Here is an 8,700-nt window from a genome sequence, read left to right as displayed (position 1 = left end):
GCAACATATCAGGACTATTTACCACAACCACCATTGCCCATAGGAAAGAAGGAAAGAAGGAAAGAAGTAGGTGTATATACATTCACACATATATACATACAATTATTATACACCCACATGTATAATAACTCTCAGAGTTAGCAAACCACATGACACAAAAGAGAAAACATCTTGAAATCACGTTGAAAAGGTTTGTTTCTAACTTTTAGAAACACAATAAAGTAAAATGAAAAAAGTGAATGTTTAAACTGGGGCAGACCCAGCACTGTACTAAAGCACAAATTCTGCCAATGTTTTCAGGATGCTGTTATGACAGAACATGACGCCTTGCCTGATTAACTGTTCACACTTCCATCTAGGTAAAAAATGATGACTTTTTCCTCCAATAAAACTGAAGTGGCATCATCAATTTCAAATTCTCCACAGTCTTTTAGACACCACACTTCAATATATAGGCTTTTATGAGATTTCATGGCCTGTACACTGTCTAATCCTTCATCTCTACCCAAACATCTCATGTATATAGAAAGAGACTTTTTATAATGATTGAACTATCCCCTTTCTTCAGCTGATGTGCAGAAATACAGAGAGTTTGGCAAGACACTGCTATGTTCCCACCTGAGAACTGGAATTCAGAGCAATAGGTCACATAAATACTCGAACAATACAGCTTTGATTTCTCAGTAAAGAATAGAGCCAACATTTGATTGTCAAAATCAAGTTACTTTGTCTGTCTTACTTAGTATCATTTATATAGCACTGGTTCTTTTCATTTCTAACTCTTCTTGCCTCCAGAACTTACCTGATTCCATCTTCATTGAAGGCTTGAAGCTAGCAGGAAATGGCTTAGAGAATCTAGCAGACAGTTTTCCTGAATTCTTTTAAGAATTAGTTCTAGTCTCTCAAGAGCTTAAGTAGAATGCTGACCCTCCCCCACCAGATTCTAGTGACTTCCCATCTCAAATAGATATTTATATGTTGTCTTTTATGTTAAAATGTGAGTTCCTTGAGAACAAGGACTGTTTTTTGCCTTTCTTCCTACCTCTAGTGATTAGCACAGTGCATGGCACAGAGTGATACTTAATAAATGATTATTGACTGAAATTCTCACAGGATATTACTCTTCACAGTGAGGACACTAGATTTCCAAAAGCCTCTGTTCACACTCAGCATCCCCAAAGGTCCTGTTGAAATCCAAATTAATATGGTCTTAATTTGCTTTAATAATTTAATTCTCCAAAAGACTAAGGAGATATTAACACATTGTATTACAGAGTCAAGACCCACAAAACCTTTGACAAGGCACAATATGGATCAGAATCTTGTAGTATACGATTTAATAGGGATAAACATAACATCTTACACTTGAGGGGTTTTTTAGTCAGCATAACAAAGAAAATATTTGGGGTGTGGGGTGTGAATAGGTTGCTATCCATTTCAAAGAAATCTGGAAATTTTAGGGGACTGCAAAGTCAATAAGATTAAACAACCTGATATAATATCCAAGAAATCTAATGTGCTATTAGGCTGCATGAATAGCAGTGTAATATATGGTCATAGGGAAGTGATACTGTGTCTTTTCTGATTTGGGCAGAACTTGCCTAGAATATTGTGTACAGGATCTACATTTTAGGGAAAGACACTCATTAATTGGAGAGTGTCCAGAGAAGAGTAGCCAGGATGTCAAAGGACATAAAAATCATCTGAATAAAGGACCTACTGGGGATGTTTAACTTGGGAAAGAAAAGACAGGATCACTATCTTGAGGTATTTGAAGGATTCTCAGATGGAAGAGGGATTAAGCTGTACTGCCTGTACCCAGATGGCAGAACTAGGAATAACAGATCAAAGTTCCTAACAGGTAATTGTAGTCTTCTTCAAAGAGAAAAAAAACAAATCAAACAAAAATATTTAAATTTCCTAACAATTAGAGCTCACAAAGTGGTATGGGAAGTGTTAGGAAACACTGAGTTCTATATCACTGAAGGTTTTCAAGAAAAGCTGGGATGGTCACTTCTTGTTCATCCTTTTTTAAAATTTTTATTTATTTATTTTTGGTAAGGCAATTGGGGATATGTGACTTGTCCAGAGTCACAGAGCTAGTGAGTGTTAGGAGTCTGAGGCCGGATTTGAACTCAGGTCCTCCTGACTCCAAGGCCAGTGCTCTATCCACTACACCACCCAGCTGCCCCTTCATCCTTCATTCTTGAAGAAGACTAATGACACCATGAGGGTAATGTCTTGACTTGCAGTCGAACTGCAAGTAAATGAGACAGAGCTGTGCAAAGTCATCAGCATCACTCTCTCCTCCAAAGTCATTGGAGTCTAGTGGCAAGATAAAAGTCAAAATGACTGACAATGGCCCAGGGTGACTTGTCAGATGTGGTTTAAAGGGACATTTGCTCAGTTATAGATTGGACTCTGAGTTTTTCTGTCTCTATTTTAATTTAGAATCATTTAGATTCAAGTAAAAGTAATAATGTACTAATAAGAGTAATAAATAGTATTAATTTAATTAAATAACTTATTTATATATAAAAGATTAAGTAATTTAATTAAATAAAAAGTGATAAATAATAAAAGTAATAAAAGCAATAACATGCATGTATACATATATGCCTGGACATGTAATTTCATCAATGTAGGGAGTTCGTATCAAAGAAACTCCTTATACCAGGACAGATCAGCAACTGTTTCATGACTATTAAAGTCTTTAAGGAACTCCAAAAGGTTGAATGAATTGCTTAGGATATGTTCAAAAGGTAAGGCTTTAACTTCTGTCTTCCTGTCTGAGACTAATCTTGTATGAATTATGCCAGAGTGACATTTATATTATTCATTCATTACAAATTTTTTTCCCTTTCAACAAACCTGCAAGGTAGATAGTGAAGTATTATTATCACTATTTTATAAATGAAAAATGTGAAGCAGAGAGATGTCCAGTGATTAGAGAAGTGTTTCACAGGTTTAAGTATGTGAAAGTTAAGATCTGGATTCAAGTTTCCTGATGTCAAAGGCAGTGTCCTTTCCACAGCAGTATGTCTCTGACGGGGAAGAACAAACAGAGACATACGGTCTTAGATTAAGCATGTTGCAACCATTTTCTACCTACTTTGTAGTTGTTCAGTCATTTTTCAATCATGTCTGACTCGTCATGACTTCATTTAGGATTTTCCTGGCAAAGGTACTGGAGTGGTTTACCATTTCCTTCTCCAGTTCGTTTTATAGATGAGGAAACTGAGGCAAAGAGTAAGTAACAACTAGTAAGTGTCTGAGGCAGCATTTGAACTCAGGAAGATGAGTCCTCTTGAATCCAGGCCTGATGCTCTATCCACTGTGCCACCTAGTACCATCTATCTATAATAAAAATAATAATAATAGAGTACTATATCTGGAAAAAGAAAACATGAGTTCAAAACTGGCCTCAGAAACTTATTAGTTGTATGACTCAAGGCAAATGACTTAAACTCTTTTTGCCTCATTTTCCTCAACTGTAAAATGGGGAAAACAATAGCACCTACCTCCCAGGGTTGTTGTGAGGATCAATTAGATAATATTTATAAAGCACTTAGCACTACGCCAGGCATAATAGGTATTATATACATGCTAGCTACAATAACAATAACAACTATTGTTATCTGTTTGTAAAAATAATTATCTACCTAAAATGATAATTATCTATAATAACAATAATTATCTATCTATAATAACATTACTAATAATGATTATTATTGTTGTTTTCATTGCTAGCATATATATAGTACCTATTATGCCAGGCGCAGTGCTAAGTGCTTTACAAATATTATCTAATTGATCCTCACAACAATCCTGGGAGATAGGTGCTATTATTATCCTCATTTTACAGTTGAGGAAAATGAGGGAAATAGAGTTTAAGTCACTTGCCCTTGGTCATACAGCTAGTAAGTTTCTGAAGCTAGTTTTGAACTCAGGTCTTTCTGCTTCCAGACCCAATATTCTATCTGCTGTGACATTTAACTGCCTATCAATCAATCAATAAAAAAATTTACTAAGTATCTACCATGAGCTAGTCATATGCTAAGCCCCAAGATACCAACAAGAGGGGAAAACAGTTTTTTCCATGAAGGGGTTTACATTCGAATGGGGGAGATAACATGCAAACAAATATATACAAAGCAGGCTATATACAAGATAAATAGGAGACAATGAACAGAGGGAAGAAACGAATTAAGAAGGGTTGGGGAAGGCTTCCAATAAAAGATAGCATTTTAGTTGGGACTTAAAGGAAGTCTGATAGGTCAATAAGTGCAGAGGAGGAGAGAGAACATTCCAGGCATTTGAGATACAGAAAATGCCTAGAGCAGAGAGATGGAGTGTTTTGTTCCTGGAACAGCCAGGAGGCCAGTGTCACTAGATTGGAGAATACATTTTGGAGAATAAGGTGTAAGAAGACTAGAAAGATAGGATGGGGCTAGGTTATGAAGGGCTTTGAATGCCGAACAAAGCATTTTGTATTTGATCTTGGAGGCAATGGGTAGAGTTTATGGAATGGGGACAATGGGTGGGAAGCATCCATGCTTGAAGAAAAATCATTCTAATGAATGAATGGGGGATGGATTGGAGTGGAGAGAGACTTGATGCAAATCAACACTCTAGCAAGATTGTTAATATAGTCGAGGCACTTAGTGATAAGGGCCTGCACTAGAGTGGTGGCAGCGTTAGAGAAGAAAAGGACATCTATCTATCTATCTATTTATCTGTCTATCTACCCTTCTATTATGTCTTTTCTTTTTCATTTATGTGTATTTATTGTTTGCTTGTTTGTTTTTACAAAAATATCTGTCATTAATCTATCTTTCCCAGAGATGACATACCAAATTTAGATAAGAAACTATCTAGTTTCTTATCTAAATAAAGAAAAATCTAGTACACAGATCTGAGACTGTCTGCTAGTTATGTTATCCGTGCTCAGATTTTCTCTTGAATTCACTCCATGCCCTGGCTCCCAAGTAGGAGATTACTCAGCTGTGGACCACAAATGACTGTGACAGAAACAGAGAATCCCCCAAAGCTTCTAACTAACAACTTCCCCTAGATATAGGATATAATGCCACAGACACCACCCCCAGACAGGGGATTAAGGTAAATCCTAGACCAGCATAGCTGAGCAGCTATGTGCTCTTCAGAGCCTTACCTGTGTAGGAGAGTTTCTGCAGCAGCATATTCCATTTCTTGGGAGCTTAAGGACCCCAGCAGAAACAGAATTGTGAAACACAGGGAACAGATAAAACCTCTGTGCATTCATACAGTTCTCAGAGGTCTTATATTCTTCAGCTCTTAAAAGAGATTTCTAGGTTTTCATATAGGACAAGGGCAGCAAGGTACCAAGGGGAATGGACTAAGATTTTTGATTGAGGTAGTTGTACTACATCAGCCCCTGATTTCCATGACTTCCATAGCCTGAGACTCGGTCTGAGGGTGGGCAGAAACACATTAGATGAAGGGGAATTGAGCACTCCTTAAATCTGTGGTGGCCATGGTTTTAATTAGATAGCCCCAGTGGAGTTGAGTCTTGAGGGGAATGAGCTGTGATTTATTGAAAATCCTCCTGGATATTAAAATGGAGTATAAAACAACCTTCTCCATCTATGCTTCTCTTGAATTCATTTTGGTTTTATCCCTAACCCTAAGAGGGGTGTTGAAATTACAACAACTTCCTTATTCCTGTCTGTCATATGTGTTTGCTCAAGTGATTTGGGCCTGTTCCCCTCACTACCCTAAGGCATGTGTAAGGGTAAGAGGGATGAATTCTAGGAGCTGGTTGGAAGAGGAGGACTCAAAATTTGAACACTTTTTTCTTCTGTTCTTTTTTTCTATGTTCAATAAACTATGTAGATGGTATATACTCAATAGTACAGTTCTGTGACATGTCACAAAAAAAGGAAGAGAGAAAACATTCATATTGGAGGTGGTAATGGATGGAAATATACCTTGCTTATTTGTTATATGTTTGAGCAATAATTTATATCATACCCAGTTTAAATTCCAAATTCAGAGAGTAATTTGAGTTTTAAACTGCTCTGGACTGTTTGGAGTAGTGTAACATGGCAAGATAGGAGATTGTGATGCATAGAAGACAACTATTTCTAGAGATTTTTAATGAGATCACTTGGTTAGTGGATTGAGTAAAGTACTACATGACGAATAATTCTGGCATTATACTTCCTTTCTCAATAATTAACATAGAGATACATTGCGCTTCCTTAGGCTTAAAGTAAGAAGGCAATATCTGTGTTCACTTCAACTGCTTATACTGTAGAACTACATACACTGCCAAAAGAGTCACAGTATATACATAATGTCACATGCAGTCCATAAAATTGCCACATGCCTTACCTACTTCTCCAATTGCTCTATATATTTCACAGAAGTTCTAACAACGATTAGACCAGTCTGACCAGGGCCCAACAGTACTAAAGGCAGACATTTAAGCTGATTTGGGTAGAATCTCTGATGACCATCCATGATGCATAGCCTCACCTGAATTCCTCCATCTCTGTACTCATTAATCATATCTGGTTCACTATACGATCTATTGTCCTCTGCCCTCAGCTTATTGCTCTCACAACTGTCCAGGGAACCAAGTATCCAAATTTTATGAAAGGTTGTCATGTGAAAGCAAAAGCAGCATTGTTTTGTACAATCCCATTTTTGTACAGTCCCACAGGTTTAGTGTGTGTGTGTGTGTTTGGGGGGGTTGCAGGGAGGGAGAACAAGAGAGTGTGTGAGGAATTTACGGTTATGTGTGTATGAGAGAGAAAGACAGTTACAGAAAGACTTTGATTTTGGGTCATTCAACCAAAGAGAAAACTTTTCCAATAGTTATATTCAACCAGTACAACATGAACTCTTTGAAAGCAGAAAGTATTGTCATTTTTTGTCTTTGTATCTTCATCACTTTACACAGAGTTTGAATCACAATAGATGTTTAAAAATGATTTTTGAATTAAATTAAATAAAAAGTAATCAAATAGAGATGATACATAAATGGGTTGTTCTGTCTTGAAATAAAGTGGATTTCCCATACCTGGGTATCTTCACCAGAAATTGTACGAGCACTTTTCAGGGATCAGAGAAATCACAGAGTTTCAGAATTTGAAAGAGTCTTAAAAATCATTAAACACAATACTTACTGAAGAATATCTCTTCTGCATCATCCTCCTGTTTTTTTTTTTCCCATAAAGAATGCATGACCATTTATTAGGTAGGCCATAGAGGAGATATCTTTTCCTCTACAGGTTACATTAGCTGTCTTTTAGGGTCCCTTCCAACCCTGTTATTCTGTGTTTTTGTGAGTGTATACTTTTAATCTATATCACTCTTTAAATATTAGCATTTGGGACAAGCCCCTCCCCTAATATTTTCCTTAAGTTTCAATTTGTACTATTGTTAAGGCATCCTTTCCAGGAAACATTTCACCAATGGTGAAAAATCTACCACGTACTGCTGACTGGCATATGCATATCTTGTAAGACAGCTAGTAATGTGAAATTATAACAGTCAATACAATAATAATAAACATATACAAAAGCCATTCCACTCACCCTAGAGCAAGACCAAAGATGCCAGCTCTGTAATACACAGGTGTCTTGGCTGGAAAAACAAGATTATCCCCGGGACACAAATAAAATTAAAAAAGAAAACATTAGTTCCAAAGGCAAAATACCAATAAATAAATGCTAGCCAGTGGAAAGAGTTGTTTGGCAGTTCTTTTTATTAAAATGATACCTCTGCCACTGAGCTTTACCTATTTACTGCATGTCTTTCATTCTCAGAATCATAGGCACAAACTTAGGGAACTATGTTTTTTTGAAATGTGCACTAAGTCAGTAAATGTGGGAAAACACACTCTCTTCTTGTCATTCACATGTTCTCCTCATTGTTTAGAATATCCTTATACATACTTGGATTCCAAGTAAATAGAAGATGAAGAATCCAATTGGTTTTTAGAGTTTAATTTATGAGACAGAGTGTGTTCCCCAAATCTGACTTCCTTTGGACATGAGAGGTCATTTCATAGCCTTGCAGTGCTTAATGAAGTCCTTCTCGAGTACAGAGGCACATAATTATGTTGTTCAGTGAGAGGTTTATGAAATTTCATTAGATGAAAATTGTACCAATCTGAGGACATATTTCAAGGGAAAGGGAAAAATGTGTGGCTAATATAATCTTTAGGAGATTAAAAAATGAGTAGGCAGGTTGAAGACAGCTTTAATGACAAACCGAAAAGAAGCAAAACAGATACTAAAACAACTTTTCAGGATGTTATGAATACAGAAGATAAGATGGAATATGCAAGTATTTTAAGGTTCTGATGATTAAAGCAAAAAAAGACAAACGTTGGAAGAGCTCATAGAATAATTCCATCCTTGATTCATCCAAGAAAGCGAAGAGTGATTGATTTCATATGTGTTTTTGTAGAAACATCGTGCACTAGCTTTACCTCATTGGTGCACAGACGAGCCATGTTCAGATCCAATCGTTGGGGCTCCACTAGTCAACTGGTCACTTAACTTCAATTTCTTCTTAAAACCTGTTTTAAGCAGTTATCCTCTACAAGACTTCTGTTAAGCCAACAGGATAAAAGATGAATAATAATATAGTAGTAGGGGTGGTAGTAGTAGTAGTAGTAGTAGTAGTAGTAGTAGTAGTAGTAGTAGT

The 8,700-nt window shown here is 36.5% G+C and overlaps 1 pseudogene; it reads right to left on the bottom strand.

The window, feature by feature from the left end:
- Window positions 1–270: 270 nt before the first annotated feature.
- On the bottom strand, window positions 271–5,284 carry LOC114030462 (annotated as a pseudogene).
- Window positions 5,285–8,700: the final 3,416 nt, after the last annotated feature.

This window comes from Vombatus ursinus, unplaced genomic scaffold (assembly GCF_900497805.2).
Source record: "Vombatus ursinus unplaced genomic scaffold, bare-nosed wombat genome assembly UNPS02005236.1, whole genome shotgun sequence".
NCBI classification, from domain to species: Eukaryota; Metazoa; Chordata; class Mammalia; order Diprotodontia; family Vombatidae; genus Vombatus; species Vombatus ursinus.
The sequence above is the reverse complement of the archived record's forward strand: the minus strand, read 5'-3'. Positions and strand labels throughout refer to the sequence as shown.